The 27,790-nt window shown below is 43.9% G+C and overlaps 1 protein-coding gene across 3 annotated transcripts in view; it reads right to left on the reverse strand.

The window, feature by feature from the left end:
* The window catches only part of LOC306711305 (forkhead box protein N3-like), a 67,272-nt gene extending 39,731 nt beyond the window's left edge, over nt 1-27,541 (reverse strand). Inside the window, exons 1-2 of one of the 3 annotated variants that reach the window (XM_079180181.1) lie at nt 16,145-16,178; nt 13,118-13,235 (exon numbers count right to left, since the gene is read on the reverse strand). The gene's annotated coding sequence lies outside the window, so the exon portion shown is untranslated. Of the gene's footprint in view, nt 1-13,117; nt 13,236-16,144; nt 16,277-27,188 lie in introns of those variants that run through there. The other 2 variants (XM_079180179.1, XM_079180180.1) reach the window with 2 other exon arrangements.
* Nucleotides 27,542-27,790: the final 249 nt, after the last annotated feature.

The following is a 27,790-nucleotide window of genomic DNA, read 5'->3' on the forward strand; positions in this document are numbered from 1 at the left end:
ACTTAGCTGCTTTAGTTAGATGAGCAGATCCATACCTCTCACTCATGTGTTACTGTGTGGAGCCACCAGCAGCCAGTTGGCTCACCAGAGTCTCCACTGGTTGCCTGGCAACCTCACAATGAGGACAAGACGGGGAGTGACTGCACCTGGCTAAGAAATGGTCTGGTACATAACCCCCTTTAAAACCACAACATGTCATTTTAACACTTTGGTTATTGTACCGATTAAACAAACACGATATAAGATGTCAATGAATGAGCTTTAGAGGTGCTGGTAGCAGGTATACCTTTTGACAGAGCCAGACCAGCTGTTCCCCTGTTTCAGGTCTCTTGGCTCCAGCTTCATTTCTATCTTATCACATGGGAGCAAGAAAAGCAAAGTATTCCTAAAAACAATTTTACTTAACAACTGAGTTGTAGAAAAAGCTAGAAAGGGCACCTTGAGTATATGACACTACCATTTCCAAGGTCAAGAATGAGCTCTCCTGTTAATTAAAAAATATATAGATTTCACAACGCACCATTAATAGAAAACCCATCCCAGAAGAATCCTTTCTGTCTCCTCGGAGTCATTAGAGGACATATTGCAGTCACTCTGGCAGGCAACCATCACCATCACCTTATAGCAATTTGATAAAAGTTCCATTTTTGAGGTAGTGCACCTATGTCCTACCTAAGATTTGCACATTAATCTAACTCAAAAATAATGTTGAGGTTCATTTGCCAGGACATGGTTTGCCTCTGCATGTCTGAACAGATATTGACAGACCTAAAGGTCTTTGACTCGTCCTCAGTGGGCTGCTTGGTTCCAGTCATATCGATGGTGCGCCATTAAAAGCATGTTTCAGATCAATGCGCTCTGTTGTCGTCTGCATAAAAGAATGAAGGGGGAAGACATAGTGCTGTTGCACATTCAAGAGCTAATAGTGGACCAATTAACATGATCCAAGCTCAGACTAGAAGCTGTCTAAGATACTTATTTGGCAATCAACATTCAAATGTCAATACACTGAGATAGGAACTTTGTTTTTGAGATTTAGAGACGACAATTGGATGTGACCCTGCTGACCTCTGGCCAGGTCCCAACTCTCTGAAGCCCCCCCCCCTCAAGTGTTTACATGGAGGGGAGGAGGTTATCAAACCCCTCTGAGACTGGAGAGGGTGTATGATAATACATGTGCTCTAATTGACGGTGTAATCATCTTACACTGCATTCATGCTCTCGCAGATACTTGTCTAAATCACATGCCACATTTACGTAATCCTCAGAAGATCTTTATTCAACTGTTGGCAGCTCTTTCTGTATGACGTGCGGGCGGTTTGTGTGACAAGAAAGATTTCAATAATGTCTGTCATTTCACTGTCTTGCACTGAAGCCTGCCGTAATATTAGCCAAACTGACTTTCAGAGAAATCCCCAAGTCAGCAAGTTACAGTACCCCCCAAAACCACATCAATGCAGAAATATTAAAATAAAACCAAGATAGGCTTATGACATGCTGTCAGCAGCGCATTTATGCTCTGGGCCTCTATTACAACTTTGTCAGTGTGATCGCAGCTCGTGACATGTGTTGCATGTCACATCCTCCTGCTCCTCGCTTTCCTGTCAGTCTTCACTATAGAGCCCAATAAAGCCGGTGCCATGAAAATAATCCTCCTACCCCAGAATGGAGCAGTAATAGTAGTGTAGGAGATAGCGGCGACGAATGCAATAGTAGCTGGTAGGAGTTATTACTTTGCAGAGGGGTGAGCCGAACCTTGTGGCTCCTCTGGCCACAGTGATAAAGCAGAGAGTCAGATGCACCGAGGCAAAACTAATCTGGAGTTTTGATGACAAAAGGACGACCTTTATCCCTCCTACACATTGGCTGGATGGATGGAAGGGGAGCGGAAGACCAACAGAGAGAAGGAGAAAATGAGAACTCTCTCAGCGAGCGGGAAATAATAACTCCTGCTACATATATGTCAACACCGGCTGGAGGAAGCCTTGTGATGTTCTCCATTTTCAGCCCATGAAATTGTTTCCCCTCTTCTGTATTTCCTGCTTTTCCCTAACGACAAATGTCAGGATTCCAGGGGGCTTTAAGGAAGCAGAGCAGGACCAATCACATCCAATGAGGTCTGGCCGTGTCTTCCTTTTATATCATCCACAGCAGCAAAGAGTTATGGAACAGAGGTCAGGGGTCAGGATGTCCCAGAGGACTGCTCCTGACCCCTCGGTCCTGCTGCCGGGCCACTCACACAGTCACCCACGCACACATACACGCACACATAGGCTTTCTCTGCCTTTTCCTCCGAGGACTGATTTGGTCCATGCAGAGGACGGCATTTCACCAGAGTAACAGTGGAGTGCTTTATGCTCCACAAGCAGACATTCAAACAGCAGCTTTGCTCTATTTCATGTCATTGTTAATGAAAAATCTTCAGCTACTTTCTATGAACTATAATTTACAGCAAGGCTCCAAAGTCAGTGTAAACCTTCATCAATTCTAAACGTTATCCTTTTATGCGGTTATTGTCATCTATTTGCATAAAAACACAATTCAAATAATTAGGAAAAAAAATGATTGTATTGTTTTATTTAAATATTTGCCTTGATAAAAGAATCTTGTCATTATTATTTGTAATGTTATATTATAAGCTGCTTAGAGCTAGTGTTATGAAGTTAAACAGCTCATAATTCATCTAATATCTATTTTATATTCATGTGAAAACATCTCCTTCAAACTACTGGATTTATTCAAGTTTATCACCAAAAACTACATTTTACAGATTATCATAACGTTTTAATTCAACTTCACCCAATACTAATTCTCACAGAATAGAGCTTGAATGCATCATAATGCAAGTCGATGGAACCTCCGGTAACTGTAGCCGTTAGCTCCGTTATTAGCAGGACTGTGCTGAAAAGAGAGCGTTTCGGGGATGGGATGGGAATGAGTTACAGTATAATATAGAATAAGTTAGTTTTAAGGTTGTTCCTCCACAGATACTGAAGCCCAAATTGTTCCCGGAGGCTGTGCCATTGGTGTGTGAATGTGCACGAGTTTAGATCTTTGCATGGGAGTCTCTGCCAGCAGTGTCCAAGTCCATTTACTCAAGGGAATTGAGATTGTCTTTTTTTGTTGTTGTAGTATTTAGGAGAATATTATAGTCTATAAACAATCCATTGATTAATCAGAAAATACATGACAATGAATTGATGATAAAAAAGCACAAAATCCATCATAGCCATAATGTAAAATGAGTACAAGAAACTCAATCATTGGGGCTTAAGTTGAAATGGGTCAAGGCCCTTGCTTTGTAGCCCAAACACTCAGTCGGAGTACAGAGCCTGTCCTGCTAGAGGATAAACACTGCCCCGCTGTCTATTGGCAAACCAACTAAGCAGATAATAAGCACATACTATACAGTATATTTAGGGGAACCGAGTCCCAGAACTTTCACATTGAAAAATGATAGCACAAAACACATCAATGAGGCCACTGCTTACGCTGTAAAGAGAAGCGGATGTACACACAGGAACTAAGAGGCAAACGCTAAGAAAGGACACGTGTGATGTATGGTGCAAGAAAATCAAATATTGCCAGTGAATAATTCAAGAAGACACACATGCAGCCTCTGTCCTCCAAATTAGGCTAATCGGCAAGGCAAACAGACATTAGCATCAGGCAAACACCGAGTAAGTTTGGTATGATTCATCAGCAGCCAGCGATCATGAAGTCACGCTCATCCTCGCTCTCTGAGGACAGAGAACAATCAGACTCAGACGGGCACACACACACACACACACATGCAGACACACTAAAGCAAGCTGAGGTTGCGAATGTGGACGCTTGAAGGTGACTTATGTGAGTGTTCAGCCTGGAGGTCCCTTGGTGGAATGCAGTGTGTGTGTGTGTGTCAGGTCAAGCTTAAAAAAAGCCCCGGCTCAGGGCTCCAGACTTCCATGGTAATGGCCATGACACACCACATGCAATAACACGTTGGTGCACGCTCACTCAGTTACCCACTAGCTCGGTTGCTCATTTGGTCAGTCCCTTATTTTCTCAGTCACTCACTTCATGTCAAGTCAGTGCGCTCTCCTGTTGTGGTGATCACCATGTGTTGGTTTGTTAGAAAACTACCAGATCCTCACAATGTGGGGTTCTGTTTTGGATTCCAAACTGCTACAATACCCAGATCTGATAAGCAAAGAGGCTAACAGATCTATCATTGAATCTCCTTCAGCAAAGACAATTAATTAATGGACGACACATGCAAGTCGCAGGCTCTGCAGGCTGATCATTGCTGTTACCGGTTGAAATGACAAATGTAGCCAAAAGGCCCAGATGAAACTCTCGGCTGGTGTCTAGTTAACGTGCTCCTGCGAGCCGGAAGGTGTACGCGCTAAAGATCATCTGTTAGAAACAGAACTGGCTTAAACCACTTCATTACTTTGGGCTGCGTTTGTGCACTTCAACAAGACCAACAGAGCGGTTAGTCTCCTGTCATGAACCATCAGCTGATTACTTCATTTCAAAGAATAGTTCAACATTTTATAATATACTGCAGATGTGATTAGATTAGCATGTAGTACAGAAATGTAAAAATTACAATTTGAGTATTTGTTTGTTTTTGCATATTACTCGTCTTTGAACCAAAAGAATGTCATGTTTACATTAATATTTGTGTTAAACGAGCAAGATACCTTTAGTGTTTTAATAAGCTTTAAAAGTGTTCGTTGATCATTCTACATTAATTGAAGTTAATGGGGGGAGGTCTTTAAAGGTGCAATATATGGGACTCAGAACATTTATATATCATCAAAGAAGCAGTCAGTTTGAATGGTTAACTTGCCCTGATGGATGGTAGCCCTGTCATCAGTGTGTGAATGGGTGAATGATGACATGCAGTGTTAAAGCGCTTTGAGTGGTTGGAAGACTAGAAAGGTGCTATACGAGTACAGTCCATTTAGCATTTACAGAGCAGAGAATGAAGTCTCTCTCCCTCTGTGTGTTCTTATCAGAGCTTCTGTGTTCTTTGTGCACATAGCCGGGCCGGCTGTACATGCTCTTAGTGCATGTTAGTGCATGTGAGCGTGCCCCTGGTTAACTCCTGACCACTGCTCTGCACTGCTCTCACACGATGGTTACAGGCCCCCCCCCCACGAGGCTCAAACAAATGTTTTAAATACTACATGTTGCACATTTGCTATACAAATACTGGTTAAGGTTAAATTGTCTTATCAAATTAGTAGTTCTGACTTGGGACCAACAGTACTTGAAGTCATTGTAAGACAAGCAATAGTAACACTACACCTGTTATCTTTCTTTTTGAACTTTAATTACTTACACATGTTGGAATCTGAACCTAAAAGAACCTACAAGACTCTCTCACTGTTACCACTCTTCTCTCCTCCCTCTCTCCCTCTCTCCCTCTCTCCCTCTAAGGCCTCCCTGTCTTTTCTCTTTTGACAGTGAGCAGGTCCCTGTTGGCACTCTGTGCTCTTTTACAATATTGTGGGAAAGGAGAGAGGCAGACAGACAGAGTGAGAGAAAGAGAGAGAGAGGGAGATTGCCAGAAACACTATACGATATCAAAGCGGTCCAGTTCTGAGCCAACAGAGCTTTGATAGCAGGCGGGGAGGGGTGCGGGTCAGGGGACCGCAAGGAGAAAGGCTGGGTGAACTGTTTAGAGATCTATCGGGATCCCCACATTGAGGGGAGAGTGAGCTGGTGAGTGTTTTTCAGCTGGATGTCCTGAAGTCAAAAAGCAAAAAACAAAACAAAAATGAAGCAGGGCTCTCTGTCTCCCTCTGTCTCTCACCCCTCTGGCTTTTCCACTTATCTTTAACAAACAGCAGCTCAGGCTCTCAGTCACTGGCCGACCGTTTGTCCCAACAACAAAAAACCATAGCAACAACCAGTGGAAGAGCCTGTCCGGTTCCAAAGGTCCGCCCTCTCTGGCTGCTCCGACTCGCTCTGCTCTCTGAGCCTTGTGCAAATTTGGCTGAAACGTTAGATTGGAATCAATAAGCAAATGAGCTCAAACTCCAGTGAGAGAAGTTTGTGATCCAACTGCCCGATGTTTGGTTGAGAAAGCAAGTCAAGACTGAAGAGTTCATTAGATCACCTTTGGCAGAGAGAGGTGAAACAGAACAAATACGTGGAGAGGAGAGAGTTGGATTTGAAAAGTGCAAAGAGAAGAAGAAGAGGGTGAGGCAGCAGTTTGTTCTATCCGGCCGGCCTTTGCTGACGATACTTACACCGCTTCTGCTGATGATACAACTCTGCTTACATCCTTCACTCCTCCCTCCCACTCCTACAAGCTGTTTTTAACACTGCACAAGATACCTTATGTTGACTCAAACGTGTTTTGAATGCTGACAAAACTAAATTCAGACTGTTTACCAACTCGCAAACAGGCCCCAAAAAAGGGAGAAGTGACGTGAGGAATCACACTAGTAAGGGAAATGCTGCTCTTCACAGGGCATGTTTCAGCACCTGACTGAGAGTTGATCTGCATGTTTTATCCAGTTAAATAATGCATGCACAATTGATTTACAACGGTCACATTTTAAAAGGATATCAGTCTTCTTTTTTTGTTATCTGAATACTTGCACAATCCTGAAAATGATACGCATGTAAGGATACAAACTTTAAAGAAAATCATATTTTGTTTAGTGCTGGGTACCAAAGCATCAGTACTTTTGTTAAACCAAAATGTGTCCACAGCTTGCAGTGTCAAAACATGTCGAGTACCGAAAACTGGTCTCCACCTGTGAGTTACTTTGTGCTTTGAGCTTTGAGCTATGTGTGTATGTCAACAACACAATCTCTGCTCAGGCAGACATTACTCCTCTACATCTTAACATAGACTCTCATGTGAGTTTTGCTCATTAATCATCAAATGTTTGTATGCTAACGTGCTAAACTGAACATGGTGAACATTATACCTAATGAACATTAAAGTTGTCATTGTGAGCATGTTAGCATGCTAACATTAGCAGCCTCATGAAGGTTTGGGACTCCACTAGAATATGTGTGCACCACCCAACTAGTGCTGAAGGACGAAGCACAACTCACTGTGATGGAACCTCTTTCTCAAGCAACTTTCAAATGTTTGCTACTTGGCTTTGTTGCTGTCGAAGCTGAATGGAAAATGGCTGCCTGGAAAGTAGGACAAGCTTGTGCAAAGGAGTAAGTGGGCTCAAAAGCATAAAAGGTTTGGCCGAAATCCGGTTTTCTCCACACCGTGATGTTTTTTTGACTGTTGCTGAGACAGAGTGTTTACTTCTATTGCCGTGCTAGCACTTGAGGAAGTTGTTTTATATTCACAGGCCTCACTCCTTCTTGAGCTGCATTACTGACTCTACCTCTGTCTCTCATCAGTGTCACCTTCTATGCTCCACTGTTCCACTTATTCCCTTCTTCACTTTAAATATATATGGCCACTCTGGGTCAACTAATTCACTGTTTCCTTACATCTCTAAAAAGAGAAAAAGCAGTTGGTAAATCACTGTTTGCGGTCCCAGGATTTGTTTTTGCTATCTGTCCCTGAGGTCACAGCTGAATTAGGCAAAAGTGCCTTTATGTACTCTGCTCCCTCCTCATGGAAACGGGCTGCAAAATGATTTAAAGCTGGAAGCTCTCTCTGCGAGTTTACACGGTTAATGAAGGTTCTTGTGGCAGACTCAATAAGGAGCTGTCTTTGCTTTGTTTAGACAAGATTTAAATAGGTTTGGCAATGAGCCTGCTGGTTTGACGCTGAAGTGTTGCCTATTGGATTGCTTATAAAGTAGTCTCCCGGCTACGTCGCTTTGATTGTATTTTGCTTTTGTGTGTTTTTCTCTCTGAGACTTTTATGCTGTGTCTCTGGCCGGCCTCCCTTGATGGAGGAGATTTTATTTCTGTGAGGCTGCCCAGTTTAAATAAAGGTTAAGTAACATTTGGACAGAAGCTCGTCTTCACGTTAACCCTTAACGACTTCACCTGCCAGCCTGTCCAGTTTGAATTATCTTACAATATTAAAAAAAGGTATGACTCCTCATTTCCCCTCACACCACCTCCCTTGCATTTTCTTATCAGCAGATCCAGAGAGTTGCAGTGAACAAGAAAGAGGATAACCGAGAGTGCAAATGACAGGAGTGGACAAGAAAGAAAGAGTGAGGGGGAGTAGAAGAGAGAGAGGGTAGTTATATCCTAGGGTCATTAGCAGCATTTCAAAGTCACCCTGTCTTTCAGCGTATGCTGTTTGACAGGCCCTGCCAACAGAATTAGGGATGAGGGATGATGGTGGCGTGATTAGATGTGTAACTCTGATCCATGGATACAGCACACTCACATACATGCATGCAGCAGGAAGAAAGCGGAGCAGGATAAGAGATGATAAGCCCAGTCTTAAGAGGTGGCCAGTCATTGATTAGATCGCCCTGAAACTCTCCATTTCAATGCACACACCGAGTCCGCCTGATAAACACCACGGGCTCCCCTGCCTCCCCCTATGAGTGAATTGAATTCCCAAATTACCAGGCTTAAGATAACATACCTGGCTAAATTGCCGCTCTTTATAAGTCTCAAATCTCTTTGTAGATATTCATCAAAGGCTGTTTGACTCCCGATGCGGAGAACACAGGAGATGGGAAACAGGAGAACAACACACAATGTGGTTGGTATTAAGGCCTGTGATCTTCTATCTCGAGTCCCTCGTTTTCCGCTACATTCCGTCAGCCAGGGGTGATGTGTGGGAGAAGAAGAGGGGGGCTAGCGTCCACTCTGCCAGCCCAGAATATGTGGTGAAGCTTCCTTGTTAGCTGGAGATTTCTGGAGGAAAGGGGAGGGCAGCTGAAGCTTTGTCTGCCGCCACTTCTTCAGCCTTTTATGATAGCATAACATGACCTAGCTTTGCTTGAGCTCAAACGCAACAATTGCACATCCTCGTAGCTTTCTCCACATTACTACATTGCATACTTGCAGCTCATCATACGGCTTCCTCCCTGACGGCGACTCCGGAGCAAATTCTGAAGTTTCCATCTGCCTGGTGCCAAATGAATGCCAGTGATAGTAGTGTTTGTTGGATAAACTGAGAAGGGTCCATCTGTTGGCTGCAGACTAACTCAAAGACACACCCACTCTAACATTAACCCTGCACACAGCCAACATGCCCACTCACTGAGATGAGCAAATACCATCCAGGAGCGGTAGATCCATGAATTGAACAGGACGTCATGAGGTTTGATTATTCGTCACAACATTCATGAAGTCCGTTCTCAGTCTCATTATCAGCATTAAATCACAACTTGGGACATTCACGCACAAGAATTTACCAGAAAAGCTGTGCAGTGGTTGAGACGAGTGCTCGCTCCCATCAGATGCTTGCTTTGGATGGACGCGCCACCAATGGAGAAGTCATTATTACATGAGGTGAACAGTAGAACAAGGCTGATGACGTTGCAAATGCAGCGTCTTGCCAGATACTGTGGCTCAGTGTTAGTTGGTCCTCATGGGCAGGTGGTACCTTTCATGGTAGCTCCCGTCATCAATGTATGAATTGGTGTGAATGGGTGAATGATGACATGTATTGTTTAAGCGCTTTGAGTGGTCGGAAGACTAGAAAGAAAGATATACAAGTAGGGCTGCAACAACGAATCGATAAAATCGATAAAAATCGATTATTAAAAGAGTTGGCAACGAATTTCATTATCGATTCGTTGTGTCGCCGATTATTACGCCACTCAATAAGTGTCGGAGATGTGTGAGTGAATAACGGAACAGGACTCCGGTTCTGTAGCTGACGCTGACCGGCGTATAAACGTTGCCATGACAACACCGGAAGTTGATTTACGCGATTTGTATTATTTTCGAGTCATTCGCGCCGCGTTTGGTCGCGATCGCCGGGGACCTCTTCACCGCATTTGGTGTTCACACAGGTGTGTGAACAGGTGTGTGAACACCAAACGCGATGAACGCGATGAACGCGGCCGGTATTTCGGGGACTATTTGTGTTCATTCGCGTGCATCGCGCCGGAGAGGGGGCGTGGCTTATCGGCCTGAAAGCCGTTCACTGATGGATCAGCGCGTGTCTACCCTTCACTGAGAGGCGTGGGTAAACCCGCTGAACCCCAGTCCTGATATTAGTCCATTTATTGTTTTAAATAATGACTTTAACAGCTCAGGGATGTTCAACCTGTTTGTGCACTTTGTGAAGATGTGTTGCTCTGTGAATGTGCACTGAGGCTCTGTTTCTGATTAAAGGGTTGGAAATCAATGCTTTTTTGTTTTTTTTATCCGATTCATCGATTAATCGAACAAATAATCGACAGATTAATCGATTATTAAAATAACCGTTAGTTGCAGCCCTATATACAAGTACAGTCCATTTACCATCCAAGTTCATTTACTGATTCTGCAGCCAGTGCAGCTCAGGAGGCTAACTACACTCTCAAATTCATCCAGAACCATCCCTGAATACCTATAGAATGCAACAGAGGAGTGAGGGTGAGCAACGACTTGTGGGAGGAGAGAGACATCAGGAGACACGAGGACACTGACTGACCAGCGCTCAGTGTGGCACAGACTGCCATGGACCTGGTCAGAGCTAACCAGCCATGAGAAGCTACCGCCAGGCGCTCTTTTTCTCTGCTGGAAAGACAGGAAGTCTGGTGGAGCTTTGACAGCCACTAAAAGCATTTTTATGGCCTGACTTTCATAATAGAGGTATCCAAGCACACAACAATATGTGTATTGTTAGAACTGCATCTACAGTATGTGATGATGTGTACAGCACAAGCAAAATCATTGATAGGTTAACCCTATCAATAAGTGTCTGTTCAGCTGTGTCTCATAGTCATGTTCTGAAGCACACTAATCTACTGGCTGATAGCATTTTGATGCCTCACTGCAGAGAATTCCTGTTTTAGCCTCATCTCAAACTTTAAAACTGCTCTTCACTTCTGCTCACTTGATACACATGAAAACATGTACAGTAACATGTTAAATGAAAATGTATATCAGTAATGTACGAGTAGCAGTCACGGTTGAGGATGGTAGAAAATGATTATGTTTCAGTCCAACAGCTTGTAAGGGCGGAGGAGACGGTGAAACCGAATCAGACACTTCAGCTCTCCAGTGGAACCCATCCTAACGAAATAGCTTTGGTGTGCGAGAAGCTACTCAAATGAAAAATCCACCTTTAAACACTTCGACCTGAAGGAGGTCTGGTCTCATCGTGCTGTTTAGTGTGGGTTTTGGGCTCGACTTTTCTGAAGATCAAAGAGCAGGAGCACCTCTCTGGAGGCTCTAGTCTGCAACAAATGCATTCATACTGGAAGCAATCAGTCATGGACGAGGCATTCTTACATATTTCGCCGGTGACAACGTTTATAGTAGACCATAATGCAATGCAACCACAAGACTGGGTGTGTTGAAAGGGGACAACTCACTTTTCTCTAGACTGGAAAAGATACCCTTCTATAACTCTCTCTTAAGACACCAGCAGCTACAAATCAACAAGTTAAAGCACATTCTTAGGCTGGGGAAAGAGTGGGGAGCTGGGGTGTCAAGAGGCATTCTGGGAAATGTAGTAAAACCCTAACTGAAGATGACGTGAGAAGCTGAGGGAAAGTGGATAAAACAAAAAGGCAAATGACAACCGCTTATTCACCAAATAACAGAACGCGTTGGACATCCCAGTCGGATGATTTACGACAGCTGAGGATGGAATTTTCCTCTGAGGCAGGGCGTTCCACTCCTTTACCAAATGGCAAGGGAAACTCCAGTGTTCACGCTTGCACAGGCACACACGCTTGCATTCTTGCACAGATACGCACATACAAACAGCCAACAAAACCACGCACATTTGTATGTATCTGTGCATACATGCACTTGTTCTCTCTTTCTCTCCTTCTTCCCCTTTTGCTCTTTTACAGCAGTTTCCTGCGCACACTGTCTACCTCTCATGGTACATTCAGAGCATGAACACCCAGAGTCAGCAAGTCTGGACACACAGCTGCTGAATATTCAGCCCTGCGCTCCCTCTTTCTCCCGCCATCTCAGTCTTCTCCCACCTTAAACACTCCTTGTTTTCCCCTCACTCTGCTGCTAGCTCCATATCTGCCTGTCTCCCCTGTAGCTCTCCACGGCTCTGCCGCCGCTGCTCTCTGTGCTCCACTTTCATTAAGGGGCTCTCCTCTGATAGCCCTTCATATAACACTTAATCATCATAACAATAAGAGCACTCTCTCTCCGACGAATCACCTCGAGGGGCTGGTCCTAAAGATCCTCCGCTAACTGATGTCATTAACTGCCAGGGCCGCTGATTGGCTGGAGCGGCGCGGGAGAACCCGCCCCAGGTGTTTGATGGAGGGCTCGGTGGGAGCACGCAGATCGGACAGGCCAAGGACATTCTTCTCATGGAGAAGAGCGGAGAAAACATACACACGAGCGCTGGCGTGTGCGCGGGCACACAGGCTCCTGCCGGGAAGCAGAAGACAAGGCGTGTTTGGTTTTGCAGTCAAGAGAGAGATGAATAAGACTATTGGATAAGGGGGAGGGAGCTTTGAATAACAGTATTTTACATGAATGGATCTTCAGGGAAATGATTGCTCCGTCGCTGCCTCTGCTCTCTATTTTTGGCTGTGATTTGACAATGAGTGTGTGTGTGTGTGTGTGTGTGTGTGTGTGTGTGTATATAAGGGGGGGGGGGGTTTGCATTTTGGCTGATTGAGTCTATGGCGCTATCACGCTGTGGAAGTGACAGTGTGGCATATTATGTTATTGTGGGTGTGTGTATAGATGAACAGTGCGCACGCACACACACACACACACACACACACACACACACACACACACACACACACACACACACACACACACACACTTGTCCACACAGTGAAATCACAGCTGTTCTCAGTTGCTATGCGGCAGTCGCACCATCATCTCAGATAACACGCACACACAAGTGTGAGACGGGGACAGTAACACCACACTTGGCAGGGTCGGAAGGTCACAGGGGTATTGTGACAAAGTTGCCTAGCAACAAACACACGGCACATATCCTTTCCAGTGTGAGGTGCCCCACCGACCAGATCAGAATGCAGTACAGTACAGTAACAGGAAAGTGACATTGAATATTACTTACAAAAGTGTGTTTCATCAGGACTGTAGTCAGCTCAGCCCATCTGTGTACTGAATTCTTTATAGGTTATCACAGGAACATGGCTCCTGTCCTCTCTACCTCCACCCCTTTATGCACAGTGCTGTTTCAAAACACAAACAGTGAGCTTTGAGTAGAGCCAGTCCGTCGGCGCAGGGGGCCCCAACGCAGGGGGCCCCAACGCAGGGGGCTCCAGCAAAGCGTTTGACCACGCTCAACTTTTGATGCAACGCAACATCAACAGGCAATGCACTGCAATGGCCAATCAGGTACTATTTCTGAGTATTTCTACAGTTTACCATGCGATCGACACAATGAAAGATCAAACAATAGTTGCCATTATAAATTCCAGAGTTGTAAAGTCCCGTCTGTGAGTATTGGTGTTTTGGTGTCTGATAAACCTTTACATGCATTAATCTGTTACTCCAACTCGACTTCCTGGATCAGATTTACCTTAAACCGGTGTTGTAGTACTCCTGGTCTACCCCGGTCTTGAGAATACAAGAAGTGCACGTAGTGACCATGACGTCACTCATTGGTTTGTGCACTGCCGGTTTGAAGCCTTAAGTTTTGGCATTTTGGCCATCGCAATCTTGGTTTTTTTTGCAAACAGAAGAGACATAAGGAATGAGTACAACTGAACACTGATATAATTAATTTTCATTAAGTGAAAACACACTGTGAAAGGGTTAAAGTTGTTTAACGAAAACAAGGACAACTTCCCGACCAGACAACTCCGTTGCAGAGACCTGTCAATCCCAAGGTAGCCCCGCCCTAAAGCATCCCCTGCTTTATGGTCTGTTTGACTCTAAATGGACCATCATTTACTAAATGAACATCATGTTGTATTGAAGAAGACTTGAAACTAGAGATTGAGACCATAAACTCATGTTTACAATGTTTACTGAGGTAATAAATCAAGAGAGAAGTAGAGTCATTTTCTCATAGACTTCTGTACAACCAGAGGAGTCGCCCCCTGGTGGACATTAGAGAGAATGCAGCTTTAAGGGACTCATGGCATCATTTTTCAGATCTGGAGGTTGCCGCCTGGTCTCGATACAATCTTGTCTTGGTCATGACTTGGTCTCGGTTTAGGTGGTCTTGACTACAACACTGCCTCAAACAACGTAGCCCCCTGCGGTGTTGTAACAAGCTGTCAGCTTGAATCCATGCTAAACAGTAAATTCAGCGTGCAAATGATTTTCTCCCTGACACAAATACTGCGGATTTGTATAATTTGCCAAGTTAAATCAAAGTGTTGGATCTGGATATGTGATGCATCAATTGAAAAATGGACATAGAAATGCAGAACTTGCAGTAGCTGGCGAAGGTGCTGTCTGCTTGATCAATTTTATGAATCCGGTGTATTAGTTTATTCATCATGGGAAGTACAACTGTGAAAACTGGGGATGTTTCGAGCCGATCCTAAAGATTGGTATCAAGGCCGATCCAGGAATATTTGAATGTAAAGCTGATCAAAATCAAATTCTTTCTTTATAGAACTTTAGCGAGTTTTGTCCACTTCAGCTAGCTAGTGCTGCAAGCCAGGCTCTACACTGCAAGTAAATGAGAGTATAAATGAAAGTGTGTTAATGTAAAAATGATTTGGTCACCAGTGATAAACTGTTCTGATACAGATTAAACCGATTTGCTATGGTATGCTCCCATGGTAACTAGGACTGCAACTAACGATTATTTTAGTAATCGATTAATCTGTCAATTATTTTTTCGATTAATCGATGAATCGGATAAAAAAAAGAAAAAAAAAAAAGCATTAATTTCTAACCCTTTATTCAAAAACAGAACTGACAGTGCAAAAATCTTCAGAAAGTGCACAAACAGGTTGCTCAAATATCCCTGAGCTGTTAAAGTAATAATTAAAAAAATAAATGGACTAATATCAGGAGTGGGGTTCAGCGGGTTACCCACGCCTCTCGGTGAAGGGTAGACACACGCTGATCCACTCAGTGTGGCGCACGTGCAGCCCCGGACATCTAAGGGCATCACAGACCTGTTGTTGCTCAATCTCGTGTGGCTGAACGCCACTCGAGAAGCTGGACGCCGACCGCACGGGGCCGCGTAACTAGTTAGCATGCCGGAGTCTCGTTCGTTATCGGAATTAACCAGACAAATCGCTCCACCAACTAAGAACGGCCATGCACCACCACCCACAGAATCCAGAAAGAGCATCAATCTGTCAATCCTTTCCGTGTCCGGGCCGGGTGAGGTTTCCCCGGCCGTCCCTCTTAATCATGGCCCCAGTTCAGAGAAAAACCCACAAAATAGAACCGGAGTCCTATTCCATTATTCCTAGCTGCGGTATTCAGGCGACCGGGTCTGCTTTGAACACTCTAATTTTTTCAAAGTAAACGCTTCGGACCCTGCGGGACACTCCGTTAAGAGCATCGAGGGGGCGCCGAGAGGCAAACATCTCCGCGACTTATTGAGTGGCGTAATAATCGCGCGACACAACAAAACGATAATGAAATTCGTTGCAAACTCTTTCAATAATCGATTTTTATCGATTCGTTGTTGCAGCCCTAATGGTAACACATCTGTCATCTCTCCTCTGTCTTTGTCATTAGCAAGCCTCAGTGCAGTTCTTAGTTGCTGGAGTTCCCTTTAATAAGGTAACTAATACAGCCGTCAATATGCTAAGATCTTACTGCGTCGCTGTAATGAACTGATCTTACTATATTCCCTGGCCTATAGCTTTAAATATATATCTTTTATTATCTGTGACAATGTACGTACAGTCAGTTTGACATTTTCTTATACGTGCAGACACACAATCATACATTACACATTTAAGATGTGAGTCATGTATTAAAGAGAAAAACTGAGAAGCCTCCAAAGATCAATAATTATATTTTCTATAAAAGAGAAAAAAATAATGAAGTGCACTGGTTTGGCATTTCTCTAAACAAAGTGCTGCATGCTCTAAAACCATCATAAAATCAATATAAGACTTTTTTTTAACTGAGTTAAAAGCAGTGGCCTGTAGTTTTTTACCTTACTTCCTCGCTTCAGTTAGTGATGTCACACGTCAGCTCCTCTGTCTCCTCCATCTTCACCGTCTCTTTCCACTGTGTGCAGTGGAACAAGGCGGAGATGGCAGAGAAACTTATCTTTAAAAAGAAACTGCACAGTGTTGTGGAATAATTTGGTACACTGTCACAGAGAGCGAATCCTATCTCAGAGAATGCCAGTCACACACACACACACACACACACACACACACACACACACACACACAACACACACACACACACACAGGGACTTTGGTGTTTACATCATATGGGAAGGTATTTTTTCCCCTCACACTGCCAGGGAACAGGCCCACGCATGGACACACAGACGCTGACTAAGGCCCTAAGACTGCTGGGGGGCGAGCGTGTGCGTGTGTGTGTGTGTGTGCATGTGTGCGCGTGCACATGTATATAATTACATGTTAAAGTGAAGTTCGGACATTATTTGGACTGAATGTATGATATATTTGTGTTGTTATGGTCTTAAGTGTACGTGTGGGTTTTGTCTTTGTGTTGGTGCAGTGGTATAAAATCATCCTGCTCAGTGTTGAGCTGTTGTCCGGTTAGTGGAATGCACAGTGGACTGTTTGTGGTTTGGTCTTAGATTAGCTAATGCTAATCAGTTTATTGGTAAAATCTGCATATTTTCTGTTTGTTTGTGTGTGTGTGTGTGTGTGTGTGTGTGTGTGTGTGTGTGTGTGTGTGTGTGTGTGTGTGTGTGTGTGTGTGTGTGTGTGTTCAAACCATTTGTATGTGTGTTGCTGCTCAGCTCATGAACTGTTAAGTCACTGTGGTGTGATTTCCCTTCGGTTTGGGGCCTGAGGTTAGAGGGACGGCAGAAAGACAAAGTGTGTTTGTGTGTCTTTGTGTGCGAGTGTGTATTCGGGTCTTTTAAAAGCTCCCAGTTCTCCCATCCAACGTTAGATGGCTGATGTTCAGAGCTTCAACCACAATGCAGAGAGAACACAACAGGCGGCCTCTTCAACCCAAGACACAAATAGAGATCTTCCTCTGCTTAAAACCCTGTAGCTAAAAACAGATATTTTTGTCAAGAGCTGAAGAAGGCCGACCACCGAATCACTCCTCTTTCTCCATGACGCCGTGTTTTCTTTTTGCTAAAATAAGAACTGGCACGTACACAGAGTCTGTGGAGACGACCAAGCATCATCTCTTTCTCCTTTCATTCACTGCCTGCCTGTGATTGTTGGCGAGTCTCGGAATGAATCAACAAAGGTCAGGCAGTCACAGACGGAGGGCAACGAGGCGATGGAGTTACCAGTTGCGAGACACTGGGATATTCATTTCTAATAGAGGCCACTCTCAGGGGGGCGCAACAGGATGTGTGTGTGTGTGTGTGTGTGTGTGCTCCAGCGCATCTTTAAACAGCTCATGTTGCTAAGAACAACACACACAGCACAATAAAATATCTATTAGCTGTAAAGTCTTCTCACTTTAAGGGGAAGGAAGAGCGGAAAAGAGGAGTAAACACATTATATAAATCAGATGGTTCCTGAGGTCATTTCTGTCTCCACACACGATTACACACACACACACACACACACACACACACACACACACACACACACACACACACACACACACACACACACAGAGTGTATGGCTGCATCCACTTATGACATCACTGTAGCTAGCCAGAAAGACAGTTAGAGAGTCAGAGCGAGCCAAGCTGACGTCACCCCATTCACTCAATGTCAATTACGTAATCACGGGGTCCAACGCCTGCAGGACGGCCATGCTGCGTGTGTGTTTTTCTTTTGTGATCACATGCAGGGCAAAGAACACATAATTGCAATCTCATGTGTGAGAGGAGACATAAAATGAGGCATGCTGATGACATCATTAGCGGGAGGCGGCCTGGCATGAGCGTGGCGGCGGTGACATGGTGAGAGTGTTGGGGCAGGAGAGGAGGAGACAGAGCGCTGCAAACAGAGGAGTTATGCAACGCAAATCACACTCAACACAAGAGAAAGGGCCCTTTTTGCCTTTCCTCTGTGTGTACAGTGCACACAGTGTGTGTGTGTGTGTGTGTGTCTTAAGTGACTTTTCTCTAGCACTTTTACTTGAGGCAAAGAGTGCATTAAAAACACACAAGCACTCAAGCATACAGCTGAAATGCACACTGAAATATACACACACACACACACACGTGCATATACATACACGCTCACTCTCCCCCCCACTTATAAACAAAGCTTCCTAAGGACAGGAAATCCTTCCACCCACGTTCCTGTGTTGCTTGGTAACAAGAGCAGCGTCACCGTGTGCATGCCTCCACCGCTGAAAACAACACACACATAGACAGAGACACACACACACACAAACTGCAACTCCTTGAACTCTGCTTCTTTAAAAGCACAAAAAAACAAACAGCAGCTAGCCGAGCCAAAGCTGAGCCGGCTGGTACTCCCATTCGTCAGCTATGGATCTAAACCAAAGCATGACATCACCCCTTGTAAACATATAACACTTTTTCCCCCATTTATAAAATCTATTTTTACACCTGCTGACGTCTTTCTATGCGTGATAGTGGAACTATGCTCATGCCTGCCTGCCACTCAGTGTGTGTTTATGTGCATGCACTTGTGTATGTGCCACTGAGTGAGGATGCAGCCAGCAATAGCTCAGCACGACTAAGGCTACATCCACACTATTATGTTTTTGTTTTTTGTTTTTTTAAACGATCTCCGCCCAGACTAAAACGCCTGAAAACGAATATCACGTGACTATTTACGTACACTGGGCATGCGGGTGTGTGGTGGTGTAAACTGGAGAGCAATCAATGTTTTGTTCCTTTACATTTCATCTTCACAATAGTTGTGCAGAACAAAATAAGCATTAATAAGAAAAGGAAAGTCCTCCGTTTTGTGTCCATTGTCCTCCTCAAAGCCGCTAACTGTGACTTCAGACGGCCGCTCTGTAGGGCTGATGACGCCGGTGCTCAGCCGCTCACTGATCGCTCCATTAACAGCTGCTTCCTCCGCAATAATGCAGACTTTAACTGAACAGCTGCTAGTAAAGACAACAAGGTCAGCATCGCCTGTAATCAGTTGTCCATGTTGAATTAACCTGGTAGTCGATCGGTAATCAATGTTGTTGTTTATGATTTCCGGGACACGGTCACGTGATAGGGATGTGACGAATCAGGGAAGGAGACGTCGTGACTGCTAAGAACCAATCAAGTAGTGAACGCGGGTGTGTCGTCATCGTTTCCAAACGTATCCGTTTTTGACTGTCCACACGAATACGCAACCCCAGCGTTTTCAAACTTATCCGTCCTCGGGAGCGTTTTCAAACTCCTCCGTTTTTCGTGATCTGAAACGCCGGCGTAGTGTGGAAGCTCAGTGTAAACGTAGCAAAACATATGCGCTTTCAAATGGAAACGGGAGTAGTGTGGACATGGCCTAAGTAGAGAGAGGCTAATTGAGCAGAGGTGCTTCCCATCACTGTGGACAATGAGTCCATCTCACATCAGCAGGAGGCCTATTGAAGACAATTAGAACCTGGGGGATACAGAGGAGCATTATTCCTTCAAGCCATTTTGTGTTTCCACTGTTATTTAAGACATTGCTTTTAACTCTGTAGTTGTTTCAACACATGAACCCGGACATTACAGACAAAGGTCACCTACAAACAAATTAAAAGAAATTAATTGTATTAAAACTCAGTCATTAAATAATCACTCCAAAAAGAATGGCAAAGCAACAACATATTGGAAGAATAGTTTCTCCTGTGCAGCACAATCAAGCTGTTTTATACTGAAACTATTGCAATGTGGATCCAAAAGTCAAGTAAACAGTAAAGCAATGGGATTAAAGATACAACCTGGTTTTGTTACATTTCCTAATCCTACAATGTCTGCCCAACTGGATGACAATGTTTAAAACATCAACACAGTTCTTAGTTTCAGTGAGCTAGGAAGGAACTTTAGGATTTGAGGACATCACTGATTCTACAAATGCAGCTCATTAAAGGGTTAAATATTGGACATTTTGAGTCACATTTGGTGGTGGTGACGGGAAGTCATGTGATCGTGGTGTTTGTTTATAACCGTAGGTTTGCTTTTCACTTTTGTTGATTGCATTCACCCTTTAAAAATCAGAAAAATATAAATTTGTATATACATATAAATAAAGATTGTCTTGCTGAACAAAATGTGTACATTTCATAAACGTTTGTTTGCCACAGAGCTTGTTTTCTACAATAATCCAAAATCCAAAGGAAACATCCCATTGTCTTTTTGTGGAGGGAACCAGTGTGATGCTAAATGACCTACAAGGTGAGGGTCACATGAGGTAGCCCAGCTAGTTCTACTGCTAACAAGCTAATCTGCTAGCATGTTTACTGCTGAATGACCACTATTGGTATGCTGGTTCCAGACCTCTGATTGACATCCCTGATTTGTTCAGCAATTCAAAATGGTAAATTGACATGGCGCTTTAACACTACATGTCATTCACCCATTCACACCCATTCATAGACTGATGGCACAGCCTTCAGGAGCAATTTGGGGTTAACTGTCTTGCCCAAGTACACATCAAGATTGAACCACTGATGTTCCGATTGAAAGACAACCCACTCTAACTTGGAGCAACAGGTCTGGTGTTGTGCAGCCGACTAATGAAAGCTTCGTAGGTAGGAATTAGAATGTTCGTATCAGCAAACCTTCTGTTGCTGCCGTTATGCAGGTTAGACTTAGCACACATTTGGCTAACTTAAGCTATATGCCGATGCCACATGTGAAGATTATAAGATAGCAGTGTTATTTTGACCAGCTCTCAGAGGTTCAGCAGTTGGTTGATTATTTTCATATTCTTGCCCTGCTGTTAGTTGGTAGGTAGTGTTTTGAATATGACTGTATGGACCCAATTAGTAGAGGTGAAATGCTGCCCCCTATTTGTTTGTAGCAGGTGGCTAGACATTACACGTTGCACCTTTAAATTACAATGGATACATTTCATTCTGAACTGATTATTAAAAACTACTTTTAGATTTAGCTGCGCCCTCTTAATTATCTGATATTTATCCAGCCACTCATTCTGTTGAGTTAATGAGTTGGTGGAATATGTTTTGTTAAAAGTGTGTTCTTCATTGATCCACTTCTTCTGTTACAAGTAGACAAGCTAGCCAGGCTAGTGAAAGGCAAGCAAGCCTAACACATAGTCAGCTAATAATGCCTCGGATGGTCTTATTTTTGAGCGATCTCAAGTCATGTTTTCATTAACCGATAAAAAAGGGTTAATGAATGAAGTTGCTTTAATAATCTTTCTCCTTAGGGGGGTGGACCATGCCTTTAATTAGTTTAACTATATTTAGTCGACTTGGTTCCACTGGGAAACAAACCCTTGAACGACAGTGGCAGCACCACGACTCACTGTACTGAGACAGACGTACCTCACTCTGTATGTATAGATGCTGTATCTCACTCTGTGTATAGATGCTGTATCTCATTCTGTGTATAGATGCTATATCTCACTCTGTATGTATAGATGCTGTACCTCACTCTGTATGTATAGATGCTGTATCTCACTCTGTGTATAGATGCTGTATCTCATTCTGTATGTATAGATGCTGTATCTCACTCTGTATGTATAGATGCTGTATCTCACTCTGTATGTATAGATGCTGTACCTCACTCTGTATGTATAGATGCTGTACCTCACTCTGTATGTATAGATGCTGTACCTCACTCTGTATGTATAGATGCTGTACCTCACTCTGTGTGTATAGATGCTGTATCTCACTCTGTGTATAGATGCTGTATCTCACTCTGTATGTATAGATGCTGTATCTCACTCTGTATGTATAGATGCTGTACCTCACTTTGTATGTATAAATGCTGTATCTCACTCTGTATGTATACATGCTGTATCTCACTCTGTGTGTATAGATGCTGTATCTCACTCTGTGTATAGATGCTGTATCTCACTCTGTATGTATAGATGCTGTACCTCACTCTGTATGTATAGATGCTGTATCTCACTGTGTATATATGCTGTATCTCACTCTGTATGTATAGATGCTGTATCTCACTCTGTATGTATAGATGCTGTATCTCACTCTGTATAGATGCTGTATCTCACTCTGTGTATAGATGCTGTATCTCACTCTGTGTGTATAGATGCTGTATCTCACTCTGTGTGTATAGATGCTGTACCTCACTCTGTGTGTATAGATGCTGTACCTCACTCTGTGTGTATAGATGCTGTATCTCACTCTGTGTGTATAGATGCTGTATCTCACTCTGTGTGTATAGATGCTGTATCTCACTCTGTGTGTATAGATGCTGTATCGCACTCTGTATAGATGCTGTATCTCACTCTGTATAGATGCTGTATCTCACTCTGTGTATAGATGCTGTATCTCACTCTGTATGTATAGATGCTGTATCTCACTCTGTATAGATGCTGTATCTCACTCTGTATGTATAGATGCTGTATCTCACTCTGTATAGATGCTGTATCTCACTCTGTGTATAGATGCTGTATCTCACTCTGTGTATAGATGCTGTATCTCACTCTGTGTATAGATGCTGTATCTCACTCTGTGTATAGATGCTGTATCTCACTCTGTATGTATAGATGCTGTACCTCACTCTGTATGTATAGATGCTGTATCTCACTCTGTATGTATAGATGCTGTATCTCACTCTGTATGTATAGATGCTGTATCTCACTCTGTGTATAGATGCTGTATCTCACTCTGTGTGTATAGATGCTGTATCTCACTCTGTGTGTATAGATGCTGTACCTCACTCTGTGTGTATAGATGCTGTATCTCACTCTGTGTGTATAGATGCTGTACCTCACTCTGTGTGTATAGATGCTGTATCTCACTCTGTGTGTATAGATGCTGTACCTCACTCTGTGTGTATAGATGCTGTATCGCACTCTGTATAGATGCTGTATCTCACTCTGTATAGATGCTGTATCTCACTCTGTGTATAGATGCTGTATCTCACTCTGTGTATAGATGCTGTATCTCACTCTGTATGTATAGATGCTGTATCTCACTCTGTATGTATAGATGCTGTATCTCACTCTGTATGTATAGATGCTGTATCTCACTCTGTGTATAGATGCTGTATCTCACTCTGTGTGTATAGATGCTGTATCTCACTCTGTGTGTATAGATGCTGTACCTCACTCTGTGTGTATAGATGCTGTATCTCACTCTGTGTGTATAGATGCTGTACCTCACTCTGTGTGTATAGATGCTGTATCGCACTCTGTATAGATGCTGTATCTCACTCTGTATAGATGCTGTATCTCACTCTGTGTATAGATGCTGTATCTCACTCTGTGTATAGATGCTGTATCTCACTCTGTATGTATAGATGCTGTATCTCACTCTGTGTGTATAGATGCTGTATCTCACTCTGTATAGATGCTGTACCTCACTCTGTGTGTATAGATGCTGTATCTCACTCTGTGTGTATAGATGCTGTACCTCACTCTGTGTATAGATGCTGTATCTCACTCTGTGTGTATAGATGCTGTACCTCACTCTGTGTATAGATGCTGTACCTCACTCTGTGTGTATAGATGCTGTATCGCACTCTGTATAGATGCTGTATCTCACTCTGTGTATAGATGCTGTATCTCACTCTGTATAGATGCTGTATCTCACTCTGTGTATAGATGCTGTATCTCACTCTGTATGTATAGATGCTGTATCTCACTCTGTATGTATAGATGCTGTATCTCACTCTGTATAGATGCTGTATCTCACTCTGTGTATAGATGCTGTATCTCACTCTGTGTGTATAGATGCTGTATCTCACTCTGTGTGTATAGATGCTGTATCTCACTCTGTATGTATAGATGCTGTATCTCACTCTGTATAGATGCTGTATCTCACTCTGTGTATAGATGCTGTATCTCACTCTGTGTGTATAGATGCTGTATCTCACTCTGTGTGTATAGATGCTGTATCTCACTCTGTGTGTATAGATGCTGTATCTCACTCTGTGTGTATAGATGCTGTATCTCACTCTCCTACTGTAGATGCTGTATCTTTATATGACTGCAGCTGTAGGAACTCGTCGTACTATATGACCTCATAACAACACCTTGACCCTTTTAGCAGAGACATGCACAGATACAATGTCAACACTGTACCTTCTATGTCCTCTTCTCACTGAGTAAACATGCTACCAGTCCATCTGACATATACAACTAAATCAGTCAGTATATTATCTACTTTTGCTGATAAACTGTACTTTTTTAGTGTTTAGATTTTAGAGCTGGACGTACGTCTGCATAGTGGTGTAACGGATCTTGGATCGATCCATGATCGGTTCGGATCACTCATCATGGTACGGCACACCGCGGATTAATCAAGTATTTTTTTTTTTTACATCACCACAGACGGGTGGACCTCCAGGGCAACGAAGAGCAACGTGACTGTGACCGCTCACTTCATCACGGCCGAGTGGGAGATTCATAGGCCGGTGCTGTAGACACGCCCCCTCTGTGAGAGTCACACAGACACACACCTGGCGCAGGTGCTGACAGAAGCAGTAGAGTGGAAGCTAGACAGGCCCAATAGCAATATGCCAGTCACCACAGAAAGGTCTACCCTCTCCACAGACAATGGAGATATTCTCATTTTCTGGAAAAAAAACAATGGTAAACATTATTGCAGTATATTTGAATGACATAACCTGACAGGAAGTAAACATTGACCCAAGTTGTTGCCGAGCAGTTCAGTTCAGTTGAAACAGTGGAAGCTAGCTCACTGGCTGTTTCTTTCTTTCAAAATTGATCAAAGGACGAGGGCATCAACATACCTCATGTTGCACTTAAACTTAACAGAATTGAGTATTCTTGAATGTTTTATTTTAACTTCTTATTTATTTCATTTTGTTTCAAATTGGACATCTTCAATATTTTTGTTTTTATGTAAGACTATAGCCCAAAGCTTTTTGCATTAACTGTTCTTGAAGTTCTTTAATTAATAAATGGAAAGCAAAGTTATATTTGTCTCCTCCCCCTTTCTTTGCTGATCCGAACCGTGACTCAAGAACCGTGATCCGAACCGAACCATGAGGTTTGTGATCCGTTGCACCCCTACCTCTGCAGAACACTTTTTTCTGACTTTGCATTTTAAACTCAGCCATATGGCTCAAGGGCCCCAGCTGACCACAGCACAGTAGTGGGTTATGGTGTAGATCAAGGCACGGCTAATACAGTCAGAAATATTAAAAGAGACATTTTTTTGTATTTACACTGAATAAATCATGCACTGGCGTTTATTCTAAACACAGACTTGTCAATTCATTCACACATGAATTATAGATCCATTATGGACTGTTGTGGCTGTGTTGAGGGAATCAGACTAACATCAGTTGTTCTGAGAGCACTAACCCACTGAGCCATCCATACCGATTATCTGTGTCTAGGGCTGAGTCTGAATTCAATATTCAATTTAAACAATTCAATCTCACATCAGAGCCGAAAAACTCCCGGCGTCAAAAGAGCCGTAACGGGCAAAAACAGCGCGGGCTTCCTCTGAGAAACTCAGCTGTCTCCAAAGTGAAAAAGAAGCGGGCTAACTGAACGTCACACCGCAGGGGTGTCCATTGAGAGACAGGGAGAGGTGGAGGGGCGAGAACTCCATTGAGCGCAGCCATGGGGGGTCAATATGTGAATGAACGTTTGGCATGGAGGTGAATTATGAATGAGCAGCACTCCGAGCACTCCTGGAGAGAGCATGTCGGCCCCTGTCTCCTTCGCTTTCTTTCCATCTCCTCCTCCTCCTCCTCCTGCTGCTGTCCTAAAATCTCCATCATCCTTTTCTTCCTCTCTTGTCTCTGTTTCATCCCTCGCTGCCGGATTAATCTTCTCATCTGCTTTACTCTCGGTCATCTGATCGCTCTTCCTCCCTCCTGCCCCCCCTTAACCCTCCTCCACCTCCCGTCTTCAGACGGGGGGTAGACTCACACACAGCGTCTGTCTGAAGAGACGACAGAACATTCTTTCCCTGCACATACATATTTACACAGCCTCAATTGGGTACACGCACTATCTCTCTCACACACAGACACACAGACACACACACACACACACACACACACACACACACACACACACAGTAGCAAAAGATAATAGAAAAGCAAACAGTCCTGCACGTGCAAAGGCAGATGCATACATTATGTGAAACGCTTTCAGGCACTGACACACACACACATTTCTCCCAGCTGTTCTGCTGGCCACAGAGTTTGTGTGTGTGTGTATTGGTGTGTGTGTAATCCAATGTGCTGCTGCTCAGCCTGTGCCACGCTCTCTCCTCTGTTGCTGTGCGTCTGATCAGATCTGCCTCCCCTCAACCTGTTTGCCGTATATGGCACACACATGCACACGCGCACACACACACACTCACACTAAAGCTATCCAGCCTCAGTGTCGACCAAGAAAACTAAAAGATCCATTCTATGGTGCTTTGGAAACCTACCAAAGTCTGTGTGTGTGTTACCTGCTGCACCGAAAACTGTGTGCTTACACACACACACACACACACACACACACACAGTGAAGGAAAGGGGTTCAAAATGGACTCTTAAAAGAGTTACGTTACCTCCGCCTTTCCTCTAGCTCAACTTCAAGTAGCCTACCTGTGTGTGTGTGTGCGTGTGTGTGTGTGTGTGTGTGTTGGAATGGGATCACGCTGTTCCCTTAAAAGTATCCACTCCTTTTGATCCCTTCACTCCAGTTTACGGCGGTCAGCTCAGCTCGCTTACACACGTTATCCCTTTTATAGCTTGTGGAGAAACAACCCTAAAAACTCTCTCTCACACGTATATATATATATATATATATATATATATAGGCTGCTACACACACATTTGCCCACCCCTCTCACACACACACACACACACACCTACACTCTTCCCTTTAAGTGCCAAGCCATGCAGCACATGTCAACACCCCGCACACACACACACGCACACGCACACGCACACACCTCTGACGGACCTGCGTACAGCCATGAAAGCCCCATAAAGTCACCTTAGGATCCTTCTGTGTTCCAGACGAGCCCGTTCTTCACAGTCTTCCGCTCCTCTGTCAGACTTCTATCTCTCCTCCTCTCCTCCTTTCCTTCCGTGCTGTCCGTCCGTCCTTTCTCTCTCTTTCTCTTTCTCTGACCCTCTCTTCGTCTCGGTGCTCGGTCAGTTCCCAGCGTTTTTCCCGAGCCCCTCCATATCCGCCCCGCCAGTCGTCTCTACCACCTAGCGAGCGTACCTTCACACACACACACACACACACACACGCATACACGCGCGCACGCACGCACACACAATCCGCTGCGTTCCTATAGTCTCTCTCTCTCTCCCTCTGTTTATCCCTCTCTCTGCGCTCGCGCTCTCTCTCCTCTGTCGGAGAAGAGCTCAGCGAGTGTGTGTAAGTGTGTGTTGGTGTATGCTTGTGTGCGTGGACGTGTGTGTTTCTGTGTGCTCTGCCTTGCCCCACCAGCAGCAGAGGACTTCCCCATGCGCCCGCTCTGGGTCCTATCGCCGGCTGTGTTCACTGAAAGAATGCCAGTGTATACGGAAGGTACAAACAAAGATCGTCTATGATTTTGACAAGACGATTCACACATTTTTGGGGCA

The sequence above is a fragment of the Pholis gunnellus genome (assembly GCF_910591455.1).
Source record: "Pholis gunnellus genome assembly, chromosome: 19".
NCBI classification, from domain to species: domain Eukaryota; kingdom Metazoa; phylum Chordata; class Actinopteri; order Perciformes; family Pholidae; genus Pholis; species Pholis gunnellus.